The 15,611-nt window shown below is 43.7% G+C and overlaps 1 protein-coding gene across 1 annotated transcript in view; it reads left to right on the top strand.

Annotated features, from left to right (window-relative positions):
• Positions 1-13,386: 13,386 nt before the first annotated feature.
• The window catches only part of Tafa4 (TAFA chemokine like family member 4), a 193,744-nt gene continuing 191,519 nt past the window's right edge, over positions 13,387-15,611 (top strand). The window contains exon 1 of the mRNA XM_040738891.1: positions 13,387-13,732. The gene's annotated coding sequence lies outside the window, so the exon portion shown is untranslated. The remainder of the gene's footprint in view (positions 13,733-15,611) is intronic.

The raw sequence follows: 15,611 nt of genomic DNA, 5'->3' as shown, positions 1-15,611 counted from the left end.
TAAACTCCTTCACCAGACAAGGCAGTGCAAACCCTGCCTTGGAAACCTAGTACTTGGAAGGTGGAGCTAGGAAAATCAGGATCAGACTTGGCTGTTTAACAAGTTCAAGGCTAGCCTGGGTTACAGGAGACTCTGTCTTAAAAACCAAAATAAATATGATAGGATAAAATAAAATAAAAAACATAAGTCAACCCTAAACCCTACCCTTTATGTTGCCAAGAATATTACTTATTAGTGTGTAGGCCAGTGTGTCTCTGGGATGATAGGGTAAATCTTTGTCGTGATGTCTCTCTCTGGGTACAATTGAGTTGTTTTCCTAACTGTATTTCAGAGGTCTAGCATGTTTCTGTATCTAATCAACTCATTGCATTTTTTTCTCTGCATGTTATTAAGGCATTCATTAGCCTTCAATAGCACTGTAGAAGTTTGCTTTGGCTTAAAATTGAGCTCAGGGTAGAAGGAATATTTGTACAAATCACCTAAAACATTATTAAACTCTACTCTTTCTCCCATTCTTGGAATTGATTTAATCTCATTAAATCTAAATAATGTCTGAGCAGTGGGTAGCGTTTTTACTTTTTTGTGAATCAAAACATGAAAAAGAATGCTCCATTATGGGGTAATGAACACTGGAGGCACTCTGTATTCTGCCTGCTCAGACTTGAAGTCATCCCAAATACTTAGATGGCATTATCTAAGACTTATGATGAGCTTGTTTTCCTCAATAAGCAATTAATTGGTAATAAATCTGTGTTAGAGTGGAAGTGGAAGTAAAAACAGACGGTGCCAACTTAATTTGGCTTCAGGGATAAGAAAGATGCAGATGTTGGAGTTAGCGTCTTTAAATATTTACCCTCCAAGGCGGCATTGGGAGACTCCCTTGGCTGTGCAGTCTGGAGGAGGAGGTGGGAGATGTACCATTCAAGTTTCATAACTGAACTGTGCTTTGGAAAGCTGAAGCTCACACAAGATGTACTTAGAGACAGGATTCACGGGCAAGAGTGCTCCTAGCACCCGGTTCTCATAAATTTGCATCCCATCTGTGAATAGGGATATGTTAAGTTTCTATGTCTTAGTTTCAGCTTGGGTAATTAACATTTTGTTAACATGAGCACCAACAACAAGGAGCTGAGACTCTGTCGAGATGGAACTTCAGTTACTTTGCTCACTGCCATGACACCATGTTTGACAAAAGCAGCTTTTGGAAGGAAGGGAGGCTTTATTTTGGCTCGCAGTTTGACGGTACAGTCCTTCACGGTGGGGACAGCATGGCAACAGGAGTGTGAGGTAGCTGGTCACGTTGCATCTGCAGCCAGGAAGCAGAGAGAGGCAGAGAAATGAAACATGCATGCTCTGTTTGCTTTCTCCCTTTATTCATTCTGAGACCTCGGCTCATGGAATGGTGCTGCTCACAGCTAAAATGGTTTTGTCCTACTTCAATTGGCCCAATCTAGAATCTTCCTCATAGGGATGCAGGTGAAATTTGTCTCTTAGGTAACTATAGATCCTGTAAAGCTGATAATAGGTATTAATGGCATTAGATGGCTTCCAGTCTTGCTAAACAACAATGTCGCCATCAGAAAGTCATTTAAGTCCTAGTAATTGACAGTGTTTGCATTAGTAAAACTAGTGTGTTGGCAGCTGCCCTGAAGCCTAGATCAGGTTATGAGTGCCGTGAAAAGTTAGAGGTACTAGAGAAACAGCCAGCTAAGTGTACCCTTAAACCACTGAGGGAATAAATACTCCATGTTCAAACCTCAGCAGTTATACTTTGTTTGTTAAGGAACTTCCTTGGGAATTTACCCCAGGAAAACTAAAAAAGTAATGTGGGGAGATGGCCATAAAACCAATGTAAATAACCAAAGACCAAAACTGTGGTGGTGCATGCCCAATATCAGCACTCAGGAGGCAGAGGCAGGTGGTTCTCTGTGAGTTTGAGGCCAGCCTGGTCTACAAAGCGAGTTCCAGGACAACCAGGGTTGTTACACAGAGAAACCCTGTCTAAAAAATCAAAACAAATACATCAACAAACAAACAAGCAAACAAAAAACCTAGGTCAAAAAATAGTTTTGTTCATTAGATGTTCTAGCCATATTGAATATTATATCTCTATGAAAACTCATGACAAGTTAAAGATTACAGAACATATCTTGTAAGTTTTTGCAAGACACCCTTTATATCAATAAACTTTTTAATAAACTTTAAAAGTATAGATTGTGTAGGAGTACACACACACACACACACACACACACTAAACACACACTGGTTTTTTTTGAGACAGGGTCTTTCTACACAGCCCTGACTTTCTGGGAACTCACTATGTAGACCAGGCAGGCCTCAAACTCACATAAATCTACCTGCCTCTGCCTTCTGGGATTAAAAGTATGCATAATCTTCCAGCATATACCATTTTCTATTTAGGGGAAGATGTCCTGTAGTTTTGAAGTGTTCTGCATAAATCATATGTAGCTTTTTACTTATGAGTATCATACGTCTGTTGTCTGTCATCTATCTATATTCTTATCTCATTAACTCTCAATTATGGGTGAATTTTGTCCCTTACTTCCCAGTGAATATGTGATTGTCACACTTGGGACTTATTCTTGGCATTTTAAGGATAAGGTTTGGGAATGTTGTTAAGCACCCTGCAGAACTCAGGGTAGCCTTGCCCCATAAAGATCCAGCCAAAACATCAACAGTGTCAAGATTGAGAAACTCGAAGCATTCCTCCCAGGCTAGACTTCTGCTGTCAGCTTCATAGTCCTGACAGTGGCATCTCTGCCCTGCTCTCGACTCTGTTACTTTCCTCCCTCTGTCTTGTCCACTCGCCTATTCCATCCTTATGGTTTTTCAGAAGGAAGAGGGTGGACTATTTTTTTCGCAGCCTTGGGTGGAGGGTATGCTGTGGCTTTTTGATATTCAGAAGCTCGGCTAGAGGGGCTCAGAAAGCCTTTCAAAACTATTATCTCTGGCCTGAGTTTCAGCAGCCTATTTAGAAACTCATAAGCCGTGGCTTTGTGTCTTTGTTCTCTGACTTTTGCTTTGGTCTCCTTTCCCCTAGGGCTGTAAGCATACTGTTTAACTGCTGGAATTGGTTGAGGGCTGAGCAAGAAGGGAGGGTACAGGAGGGAAAGAAAATGGAAGGGGATATTTAAAAAATAATCTGGGCACATTTACAGTATTTATTATTTAAAGTGTATGTGAGTGTGCATTGAGAGGCTTGCAAAGTAAAGTGCTGACAGGATGGATCACACCTCTGCTGTTCTTCAGTATTTTTCTGAATGGGGGGATACAGCCTTTATGCCAATAGAGGCAGAAGGACCATGAGTTAGAGGTCAGCCTTGTCTACATAATGAGTTCGAGTCTAGTCTGGGGTATACAGCGAGACCTACCTTAACCAAGCAGAATCTCAAGTCGATAAAATGTTGGCATATTCTAGATCCACCAGGACAAGTTCACTTAAACTGGGCAGCTCTGCTGCCGGGGACTGGGTGCCTTTGGAGTTTGTCATTTCTGAGCAGACACCTAATCCTTTGTGCTCTCCAGGCCCAGATCATTCTCTTCGGCATAGTCCTCCATGTCTTAGCTAAGTTGCAAGATTGTTTGCAAACATAAGAAATATTTGGCTGGTGATATTTAATTTGTACTAGTTAAAAGAAATGACCAGGAGGAGAAGACAATTCCCCTAAACCACTCCCTCTAAGAACAAACAGATAGACAGCTACCCAAAGTCCCTTCTCTCTCACTACACTTGGGCACACTGAGATTTGAGTCTCCCTTTGCTGATAGAGTGCTATTTTAGAGTTCTTTCAGAAATGGAACCGATAGGGCACATGCAGGCGTATGGATGGATAGCCTGTTATTCTTCATAAATACTGTCTCAGGAGAGGCAGAAAGCATGGGAGTTTCCCAGTCTGCTGTCTGCAAGCCGAAGACACACAAAAACCAATGGCGAGGCACCAGCAGACAGCTGACGGCTCAGGTTTCTCATGGAATGCAGGCACTTGATGGTGTAGACTCTGCCTCTCAACAGCCTCCTTCCCTCCTGTGGCTTCTGTGAGTAACACTCAGGGGTTCAGAGGGTGCTCTTCACATCTGTGTTTCCTCTGAGATCCTGTAATGTTCATGAGATAGTGTGTCCTCTGGCTTCTTCATATGTAAGCAGTATGATTGTACCTGTACTTACACCAATGAGCACACACACATACTCACATATTCACATACATACATATACATACATATACACATACACACATACATACATGTTCACATATACACATGCACACACTTATGCGCGTATACACACACACACACATGCACACACACACAAGAAAGGAGGCAAACCATTTATAACTTAGAACTTTACAGTCTGACAAAATTCACATTATGGGTCATCAAATAAGGCCTGTGGAACTTAGTCTATAATAATGGAAATGGAGAAGGAAGTCCTTCAAGTGAATTGCTCCAAAGTAGACACAGCAACCTGGGTGAAAGCATTATATGGGTTATCTATGTGCTGCCTTGATTTTCTATACACATCATAAATTCCCAGGCACTGAGGATTTACTCAGACTGGGAAACTGATGTGGCCACTTCACAAGTCTCCCTTCCAGAGGTGATGTGCCTCGGAAGCAGTGTTCCTCTTGCTCCAACCCCTAATCTCTGCAGACTGGCTTTTCATGTCTCTCATCACACATTGTCCATGATGTGTTTTCTATTTTATGGTGATTAGTTCAACTGTCTTGGTGACATGGATCATTGCTTTAGCTTCCATTTTCAAAGTCCAGGTGGAAGATGTCTGATTCTCATCAACATTACCTTTTAGAGATATTGTTTGGTTGGCCATTACTTTCCTTAGGAGCCCAAACCTAGTCTACTAGGCTATAACCACGAGGGTTAGGCAATACAGCATATGACTGGTCAGGCAGTTGGATCTGTGGGTAGGGCTGAGTCCTGCAATGGATATCACTTTCTGGTATCAGCATTATTTTTCCAGGAATTTATAAGCATGCAAATATGACAAGGATGCTGTCTGCCCCATCTTTACGTCCTGGACATGGGATAAGTTTGTGAAGCTAATTTAAAAGTTTGAAGCCAGAGGATAATTCTTATTGCATGAAGCTCACATGGGTGTAGGGACACTTGGGTTAACAAGGGACATCTTTCTTGCCATTGGGAAGAAGCATTTTTGCAAGAGAGGATGAGTCCAATCCAAGCAATAACAACAACAGTACCAAGAGATGGGGGGGAAGACACATGAGTACAGTATCTTTAAACAGTAAAAAAAAGCCATTGTGTGTGTGTGTGTGTGTGTGTGTGTGTGTGTGTGTGTATACATGCACGATTGTGTGCACACGCGCACTCATGAGCCACAGTACCCTTGTGGATGTCAGAGCACAACCTGTGGAAGTTGGTTCTTCCCTTCCACTACATGTGTCCCAGGGGCAGATCGGCAGGCTCAGTAGCAGACTCCTTTCTCCACTGAGCCATCTTGCCAGTCTGAGTGCTAGCATGGCTTGCCCTGGTGAAGTCTCTTGGTTCCATGGCTGGACAGCTGTCCCTTCTTACCTCTTCTAGTATGTTATTTCTGTCTTTTTGCAATCAAGGATTTTGGCTCCTATGCCCACTCCCAAGGGATGCTGGCATGTGAGCAAAAGGCTAATCCTGCATCCAGCTTGAAATCATGGGATTTGAGGTCCACAGATGGGTTTAGGGTTCCTGGTGGGAAAGTTCCCAGCCAGGAGTCTTCCAAATGTCAGATGTCCGAGTGGAGTCTCTTAAATCCTACTTTAACATTTATGACCTTTCACTAAATAATGTTTTTCTAAGGTAGAGGCAAAAAATTCAAGTCCAAAAATAAAATCAAATAGCATGTGGGTTTTGTTGCATGTATTAAAATAGCATCGATGGGAAAAAATTGGAATAAAACTCAACATTTATTCTTCTGCTTTGTCCAAAACTTTGCACTAGACGTGTCAGAAAATAAATAGGACAGGTCGGGACTGGAAGTGGGTTTTTCTCTTTTTATCTTTCCTCTGAGACAACCTCAATGCTCGAGATACAGACTCAGCATTCTGAGAACCCAGGTTCTAAAGATGTTCTTGGTCTGTGTGTGTTGTCATCCATAACGGATGGGTGTTCTTTTAGAGAAAGCTGAATTGTTGAACTGACATAAAAGTGATTCTGTCTTTGTCTGTGTGGGGACCCGACCTGGGAAGCTGAGACATCATGGGTGTGGCCAGACTGCCTATGGTGGATTATGAGGCCACTAAGCCTTGGGCTTTCTTGGAATGCTGTTCCCATCAGCCATTTCTGCCAATGGAGTCTTGACTTTTTTTTTTTTTTTTTTAACAAATGTCACCTTCTTTCCAAATTTTGTCATAATCTTAAAACCATTACTTCTGGAATTCTCTTTAGTCAGAAACTCTTCTGAAGATAACTTTGATTGAAAGAACAGAATCTGTGAAACCACAGGTTTGATGGTCTCATTTAGCTTCGTTCTCAATGGAGAGTAAAATGAATTGCAATTATTAACATTTCCTCCGTGTTTTGGTTAAAATCACCTTACATTCTATCTGTGGGATAAAGATTGCATTTTAGAAAATACTGGGCTAGTATATTATTTCAAGACAAGTTATGTCACTGATATGTTACAAATGTGGGCAGCACAGGAATTTGTTTTCCTTTTTATTTAAATTAGAAACAAGCTTGTTTTACATGTCAATCCCAGTTCCCTCTCCCTCCCCTCTTCCCCTGCCCCCCTCTGACCCTCTAATCCCATCCCAGGGAGGGTGAGACCTTCCATGGGGGATCTTCTAAGTCTGTCATATCATTTGGAGCAGGGCCTAGGCCCTTCCCTGTATGTCTAGACTGAGAGTACTCCTCTATGTGGAGTGGGCTCCCATAGTCCATTCATGTACTAGGGATGAATACTGATCCACTACCAGAGGCCCCATAGATTGCCCAGACCTCCAAAGTGACATCCACGTCCAGGGGGTCTGGAACAGTCCTATGCTGGTTTCCCAGCTACCAGTCTGGGGTCCATGAGCTCCCCCCCTTGTTCAGGTCAGCTGTTTCTGTGGGTTTCTCCAGCCTGGTCTTGACCACTTTGCTCATCACTCCTCCCTCTCTGTAATTGGATTCCAGGAGTTCAGCTCAGAGTTTAGCTGTGGGTGTCTGCTTCTGATTCCATCAGCTACTGGATGAAGGCTCTAGGATGGCATATAAGGTAATCATCAATCACATTATCAGGGAAGGGTGTTTAAGGTAGTCCCTCCACTATTGCTTAGATTGTTAGTTGGGGGTCATCCTTGGAGATCTCTGGACATTTCTCTTGTGCCAGATTTCTCTTTAAACCTATAATGACTCCCTCTATTATGGTATCTCTTTTCTTGCTCTCCTCTATTCTTCCCCTGACTCAAACTTCCTGTTCCATCAAGTCCTCCTCTCCCCTCCTCTTCTCCTTTTCTCTTTCTCCTAACTCCCTCTCTCCTCCCCCAAGTTCCCAATTAGCTCAGGAGATCTTGTGCCTTTCCCCTTCTCTGGGGGGCCATGTGTATCTCTCTTAGGGTACTCCTTGTTTCCTAGCTTCTCTGGCGGTATGGACTGTAGGCTGGTAATCCTTTGTTCTATCTCTAAAATCCATATATGAGTGACTACATACCATGTTTGTCTTTTTGTGACTGGGTTACCTCACTCAGGATGGTTTCTTCTGGTTCTATCCATTTGCCTGCAAATTTCAAGATTCCATTGTTTTTTTTTTTTTCTGCTGAGTAGTACTCCATTGTGCAAATGTACCACATTTTCTCCATCCATTCTTCTGTTGAGGGGCATCTAGGTTGCTTCCAGTTTCTGGCTATTACAAATAATGCTGCTGTCCTTTTTGTATGAATGTGCATCTTTTGGATACATACCTGAAAGTGGGACTGCTGGATCTTGTGGTAGACTGATTTCTATTTTCCTGAGGAACTGCCATACTGATTTCCAAAGTGGCTGTTTGTATTCCCACCAGCAGTGGAGGAGTGTTCCCCTTTCTCCACATCCTCCAGCATAAACTGTCATTGGTGTTTTTGATTTTAGCTATTCTGACAGGAGTAAGATGGTATCTCAGAGTTGCTTTGATTTGTATTTCACTGATGGCTAGGGATGTTGAGCACTTTCTTATGTGTCTTTAGCCATTTTAGATTCCTCTACTGAGAATTCTCTATTTAGTTCTGTACCCCACTTTTTAATTGGGCTATTTGGTGTTTTGGTGACTAGCTTCTTGAGTTCTTCGTATATTTTCAAAGTCTGCCCTCTGTCAGATGTGGGGTTGGTGAAGATCTTTTCCCATTCTGTCGGCTGACGTTTTGTCTTGTTGACTGTGTCCTTTGTCACAGACTTTTTTTTTGCATCTATTATAGATAGACTTGATAAAGGCATCTTGATAGAGTCTAGGATGTGAAAATCTGAAGAACCTATGCTTGTTGATGGAGAGGGGTTAGACAGTCTCTTACTTAGTTTTCCCTTGCTGGACTATGAGGCTTTGGTCTACCTCTATCTATTACTCACTGGAAGAGCAGCACACAGCAGTGAGTCCAGCACATAGTAGCTAAACAAATACGTGGAAGAGAAAAGCATGGTGCAACCAAAGACTCCATCTGGATCAGAATGGTTGCCCTTGTATGTTCCTTGAGGTGGGTCTTATGAATACCTTTCACAGCTGCATCTCAAATGCTGGATGTGACGTCTAGTACACACAAACAGAATTAGGTACCATTTTAATTATTATTATTATTTGGTTTTTTGGGACAGGGTTTCTCTGTGTAGCTTTGTAGACAAGGCTGATCTTGAACTCACAGAGAACCACCTGCCTCTGCCTCCCGAATGCAGGTACCATTTTATAACCAAAGTATGCTTGCACTGGTAATCTATGATATACTTGGAATCATATCTTAAAACTTCAGTCCTAAAAAGCTTTAGAGAGGATGAGAGTAACTGTAAAGCCATTCTTTGTTGTGGAAAAATACACATATCATGAAACTTATCATGTAAACTTGTGCAAGTGAACAGCTAGATGGTATCGAGTACACTTATATTTTGGGACAGCCATCACCATAGCACAACTCCTGGAATCTTTTTCCTTGTATGCTGAAAGTCTGCGTGTGTTAAACAGCAGTGCTCTGCTCTCCTGCTCATCCAGTCCTGGGTAACCACCATTTTCTTTTTTATTTCTATAAACCTTACTATTCTAAGTATATCATACATGGGAAATCACACAGCTTTTGTCTTGTAACTGACTTACTTGCCCTCCCCTCTCTGTCTTTATGTTTCATTCATTGTTATGTGTGTCAGAATTCTCCTCCTTATTAAGGCTGAATATACTCTATTTTATAAGCAGACCACACAGATTACCATTTGTCCCCCGAACAGCTTGGCTGTTTCTTGCTTTTCAGCCACATTGAATCATGCTGCTATAAACACGCTGTTCACATGTCCCTTTGATAAGCAGGAATTCTAAATGAGCTAGTAAAAGGATCAATGAAAGAAAGAATGAATGACAACCCAATCTTCAGCGAGCTCAGAGGTCGACAACCAGACTGGGAGATCTTGGGGCAGAAGAGGCGGGGAAGGGTGGGCTCCATTTCTTTGATGATTCTACACAAGGCCCGGCCTGATCAGAACCTTGTTTGTATCTATGTAACAGCTCTAGTGTTATCGCTAAAAATGTGCTCCGTTGCGGCTTCATAAATCCCTCTTATACTAATTTGCCCTGAAGTGCTGTTCCTCTTTGAGATATAAATTATTGAAACTCTTGTGGTCAGCAAAGGGAAGGGTGGAGAAACCCACCTGAGCCTTCCAAAGCAAATAGCCAGACTCCTTGTCTGAGTTCCAGAAGTCTGAAGCAAACCTGGCCAAGCCATCCAAAGCCGGAAGTCATTAGCAACGGCAGCAGACCCCATACTTCCCGAGAAAGGTGAGGGATTCCAGCCCCAACCAGAGGAGCCTTATATCTTCTTCTCACTGCAAGTTCACCGTGTTTTCTCTCGGATGGGGACTGTGGGGAAGATACTGACTCATTTTCCGGAGTTCATTCTCAGGCAGGAGAGAGGACCTGTTCATATTTATTCTACCAGGGTCAGAGTTACTGCTTTACACTGCGCCCAACCTCTGCTATGGCGAGGGGTGTGATGCTGTCTCTGTTTCTTGGGTAAGGGGTGAGTCTCCTTTGTCTTGAAGAGCTGTCAGTGTTTGAGATACCGGGGCATGTCAAAGTAGACAGCTCTAAGAAGCCTGACGCATTTCCTCGGAGGATGCTGAAGAGCAGATCCGCCTAACACAAACAAAAAAGAAAAAAAAAATACACCAGTTGTTTCATTTATCAAAGTCCTCATAGTTCCTAAGTTGAAGCAAGGGAAAGCAAAGCAAGTATGTAGTGAGAAAAGTGAACTTGAAAGTTAAAGAGCTGGGGTAAATAAAAAAAGTGAAGGAACAGCGCTTTGAACATTTCAAAGACCGACACCACGGAATAGACACAGGCTCTCTGCATTCCTGAAACTTCATCTGCCTCTGCTAAGACACCTAGCACAGGCTGCAGTGACAGACTGGTCCAGGAACATGGGCTTGTTATTCCTTAGCCCTTTGGGTGCTGGAGCTTTTGCATCTGTGGAATAGAAGCTATAGTAAGAGAAATTTACTTTTTCAGATGATGAGTCTGATAGCCACATGGGGCACTCAACACACATACTCAGACACACAGGGCTATGACTAACATTTGTTGTTATCATTATTCGTCTCCCAAGGAAAAATTATACTCAAAGTATATGAGCATTGCAAAAAAATTTAAATTGAAGCTTTACTTAATAAAAGGGAATTTCTCTCTCTGTCTCTGTCTCTGTCTCTGTCTCTGTCTCTCTGTCTCTGTCTCTCTCTCTCTCTCTCTCTGTGTGTGTGTGTGTGTGTGTGTGTGTGTGTGTATCTCAGTGCACACGTAGAGGTCAGAAGACAAACTTGGGTGTCGGCCTTCACCTTCTCCCTTGCCTGAGACAAGTTGTCACTGCAAATATTGACCTACAAGCTTGAGAGAGTCACCTGTATTTACTTCTCATTTGGCTGTAGGAGCCCTGGTATTAGAGATCCATGCACACACTATTGCATTCAGCTTTCGTATGTGTCCTAGGAATCGGAACTCAGGTCATCAGGCTTGGGTAGCAAGTGGCTTACCCACTGAGCCATCCTCCCAGCCCAGATAATGGAGAGATTTCTATAAATAGACCTAGAAGAGTCAGAATGTCCCTTCACAGGCTCAGTCACAAGCATGTATGTGTCTTGTACACCAAGACATGCCAGTAGTGTTCATGCCCAGTAGTATACAAATGAGAAAAGAGAAACATAGTTCAAATCACATGTGTTCCTACAGGCACATGGGGGTATTGTGAGCTGCTGTGTATAAACAAAAACTGACCAAACAAGCAACCCCCCCTCAAAAAAACCGTGTTGGCATGACCTTCAGCTGGTCTTATATAAAACAATAGTCTGACTCATTTTAATAATACAGACATTGATGATATTATATAACTTCATAAGGTGCAAGATGGGCAGCAGGATACAAGGGGGCTTCTAAGAAATGAATGGAGAACTATTTCTTACAAGAAGATCACTGAACTACTTCTGGAGACAGTTTTTGTTTAGAAGCTTGCCTGGTTGGCCTTTTGCCATATAGGTCTTGGTTGTCACCATCATAGTGACTTTCCCAGGGCAGACATTCTAAATGAAAGCCACCACCATGATTCTCAAGCTTATTCTATATTCTTTTAACACATAGTTGCTCTAAAATTGCCTCTTTTATATGTTGGTTGAATTGTTTAGTGCCCAACTTTCCTGATAGCTATAGACAGAAGTCACACCTGCTGTTTGTCACAGAATCCCTAAGCCTAGCGTGTAGGCATTTGATAAGCAGCTGGGGAAAAAATAATTGGGATTCATTTAGCTACCTCCCCCTGTAACTTACCTTCCTGTGGCAGTGATTTGGCCACATTTCTCAGTTCACAGGGACATTCTGCCTCTAAGACACATCACGACATCGGACATTTCGCAGGGAGTCCTTTAACTGTACTGTCATAGGATCATGCAGGATTTCAAGGATTGTTCATGTTTGAAAACCCTCTTAGATTGGTGACAATTTAATAACATGACTGTCTTTGCAAAGTCCCGATTTTGATAACAAAAGATCCAAGAATTGTCAGTGCTTAGCAATCGGTAAAATACTACGCTATGCCTTGTGCGTATGTATGGTAAGAAGGCAAGGAGACCAGAGGCAGGAGCCTGCCCTGGATGAGTTCAAGCAGTAGGGGCAGAGAAGAGCGAAGTGTTAGGATGTGTCTCTGGATTGAACGACACATCATTTCAGCTCATTGCAAAGTAAAAGGACAAAGAAGCTATTGGCCAGTGGCAGAGGACAGCATAGTGACAGAGAACGGTGATTTTTCAAACTGCATGCATATAATAACCACATGGAGAATCTGGTTTAAATTAAAATTCTGGTGCTGGGGTGGAGCCAGAAAATCCAAAATTCCAACTTGGTCTCAGAGAAGGCCTGTGCTGGCAAACCAGGGTCAAATGTAAGCCATGCTACTAATTAATTCCACAATCTTCCGTAAGTCATTTAGCCTCTCTGTGCCTCAGTTTCCCCTGCTGCTCAATGGAGATCAGACAAAAGAATTTCTGCAAAAGGATTATTATTTGAATGCTGCTGATTGCCGGTTCCTTCTGTGAAGGGAAAGAGATTTGGCATGGCTGGGAATGAAGTAGAGAATGGCATAAAAAGACCTGGATGCGTTTTTTTAAAAACTTATTTTAAAGCAGGATATCCTGTAGCTCAGGCTGACCTCAAACTCACTGTGTAGTTAAGGATGACCTTGAACCTCTGATCTTCCTGCTTCTACTTCTCTTGCATGTTTAGGCAATTCCCCTACTAACTGTATTATATCCTTAGCCCCATTAAAATTTTATTTTTGTCATTCAGCTATTGACACGTATGTCAAGTTTCCCCTTTTCCCATGCAAAGACATTACACATGAAGCCAGATTGCTTTTGCACATGCTAGAGGACTTGCTTGCAGACTGTTGTGGGTCCTCTGTGGAGGGGGAAATGGTTTCAGCTGGGAGTTGAACTCCAAATTCTTCTTTCTTATGTAGGGCTCAAAGTGGCTCTCAGGTGCTCAGAAGAATTCAGCACCTTTCCTCCTTCACCTGCAGAGTGGTGGCCACAGCGAGGCGCTCGGGAGAGGCTCACACAGTAGTAGGGTGGGGAGGCGCGGGGCGCAGAGGACCGACCCACGTGGACTGCGGAGTTTGACAGGGACGCGGGCAATCAGGAGGATTGGCCAATCAGCGCTGTCCGCGGCCAGCCGGGCTCCTCCTGGTCAGCTAGCTCCGGGCTGGTTTCCGAACAGCTAGCTAGCCTGGAGACACCCTGGACGGGGCGCACCTGCTGGGCGCGTGGTGTCTGCACCCCAGCAAGCTGGCCAGGGCAATGTCTCTCCTTTAAAACACGGCGCTTCCCAAGGTAGCTTCGGCTTCTCTTTGCAGCAGCACCGGAACTTTGCCCCCTCTTGGCCGGGATGAGATGGTGATGGGCTATTACCGGGGGCTCCTGCATTCGAACGACCAGCTGAGCATCCTTTGACTCCAGTGCTTCGACCGGCGCTTTGCCCTGGACTCCCGGATCTGACTCCGCTGCCCTTTCTAGTTCAGTAAGAATGGGCTCTGGAGAAGGGCTGGCGGTAGATGGGGTTGGAGCTGCCTCGGAACAGGTCGTCAATCATTGTCTCCAGAGCAGTTGTGGTGTTTGGGCTAGTATCAGTTAACTTGGCTTGGAGCAGCCCTGATCACTCCTGCATTTGCGGGGAGCAGGGGGAAGTATTTGAATCTGCCGCGTGTGTCCTAAAGTTAGAAAAGACACTGCAAAGTAGGGATCTGTGCCGCGAAAGGGTATGGGTGGGGATGGCGGGCAGTTGCCACTTGATGAATTGGAGTGAACAGCAGTAGGGCGAACCCTCCATGAACTGGGGGCTCTGGCTATGTTGGCCTCGGGGTTTCATGCTTTTGCATCTGAGCAGGGGCCCTTACAGGAGTCAGCAGGTGGGTTGGTTCCAGGACCCCTGATAGCCAAGCTGGGCCAGGGAGCACAAATGGTTAACGGGGGAGGGTCTGGGAGTTGAGGGATCTTGGCTTTTTCCACCAAGGCAGCGCCTGGACTTTTCTTTCCCTCTGGCTTCAGTTGCAGGACTCACACAGCAGGGTGTCTAACCCAGGCTTGTCCTTGGGGAGTTGCAAACAGAAAGCTTGATAGCCTCCACCCCGGGAGGCGGCCCAAGCCACAAGCATCTCTCTAGTGTGCTAGTGTGTTTTTCTCTCCGACGCTGAGGGTTCCACACGTCCTGTTAAGAAAGCTTAGCTGAGTTAGGAGTCAGCCAGCAATATGTATGGGCCCAAGTTCAAAGACTCCTCGAGACCGAGCCACGTGTCGTCATCATCCCCCACCCCCATTGAAGGGGTCCCCTTTGGTGAAAAGCAGTGATCCCCGAACTCTTTGCTTTTAGATTTTCAATGGCCTTCCATCGGAGAGGAGCAAAGTTAATATAATGTGACAGGTCAAATCCCCGTTTGGCAGCCTCAGCAGTGGGAGAGGGGTATTTCCGTTGAAGCCTTAGTCTGGTATTTTGTGTAATATCCTTGATACAGGGATAGTCCATCTGCAGACTCAGACACCCAAATCTGTGAACATTGGTGGCTAAGCTTTCTAGCAACATCCTGGATAGAAAAAAAAAACCACACAAACAAACAAGCAAGCAAGCAAGCACACAGCAACAAAAATCCAATATAATCTAGGGATGGCGGTCTGACAATGTAGTTAATGTTTACCACTTGGTGGTTTAGGAACAGATGTTTGATTTGATTTGAAGAATTCTTCAATAGATTCTTGGATGAGGAGCATTTCTGCTAACTTGAGAGTCATAAACCAGGGTGCAAGTCCATGTCCTTTGGATTGGAAATAGAGGCTTTATGAACATGGTGAGTGTACGTTCCAGAATCTCTCCAACTAATGGTGACTTATGCCCTCTGCAAAGTTGAGTTGGTATCACTCCTTCATGTACAGGGCTTTCTAGGTGTGGATGTTTCTTGATCAATAGTTTGTTTCAATAACTTGATCAATAACTGTGTTTCAAGGTTTCTTCCCTAAGTTCCTCTCTAATTCCGTCTTTCTAGACTTGGCTCTCTTCCCTCAGGACTAACTATCCTTTGACTTGTCACAGTGTGTTGGGAGACTTAAGTCATGATTTGATTGGCTGCTTTTCAGGGAGATCTGTAATGAAGTTCCCCAGAGCAGCAGCTTGCCTGCTGTGTGAACGGCTTCATTAATTCACCCCATTGAAAAGTACACCTATGAGTATCTCTTTGATATTGAATATTCTTTGTTGGAGACAGCCTTCGATATTTCTAGTACTAGACTGTTCTAGGTCGCTTGGATTTCAATATTCGTTTTGTGATCCTTTTAGAGGTGTGTATTGTTTGGTGACCTAGTTCCAGTTAGTAGAAAAGAACAAATCTTTGCTTTGTCCCCCCACTCCC

This window comes from Mesocricetus auratus, unplaced genomic scaffold (assembly GCF_017639785.1).
Source record: "Mesocricetus auratus isolate SY011 unplaced genomic scaffold, BCM_Maur_2.0 Super-Scaffold_100676, whole genome shotgun sequence".
Lineage (NCBI taxonomy): Eukaryota > Metazoa > Chordata > Mammalia > Rodentia > Cricetidae > Mesocricetus > Mesocricetus auratus.
The sequence above is the reverse complement of the archived record's forward strand: the minus strand, read 5'-3'. Positions and strand labels throughout refer to the sequence as shown.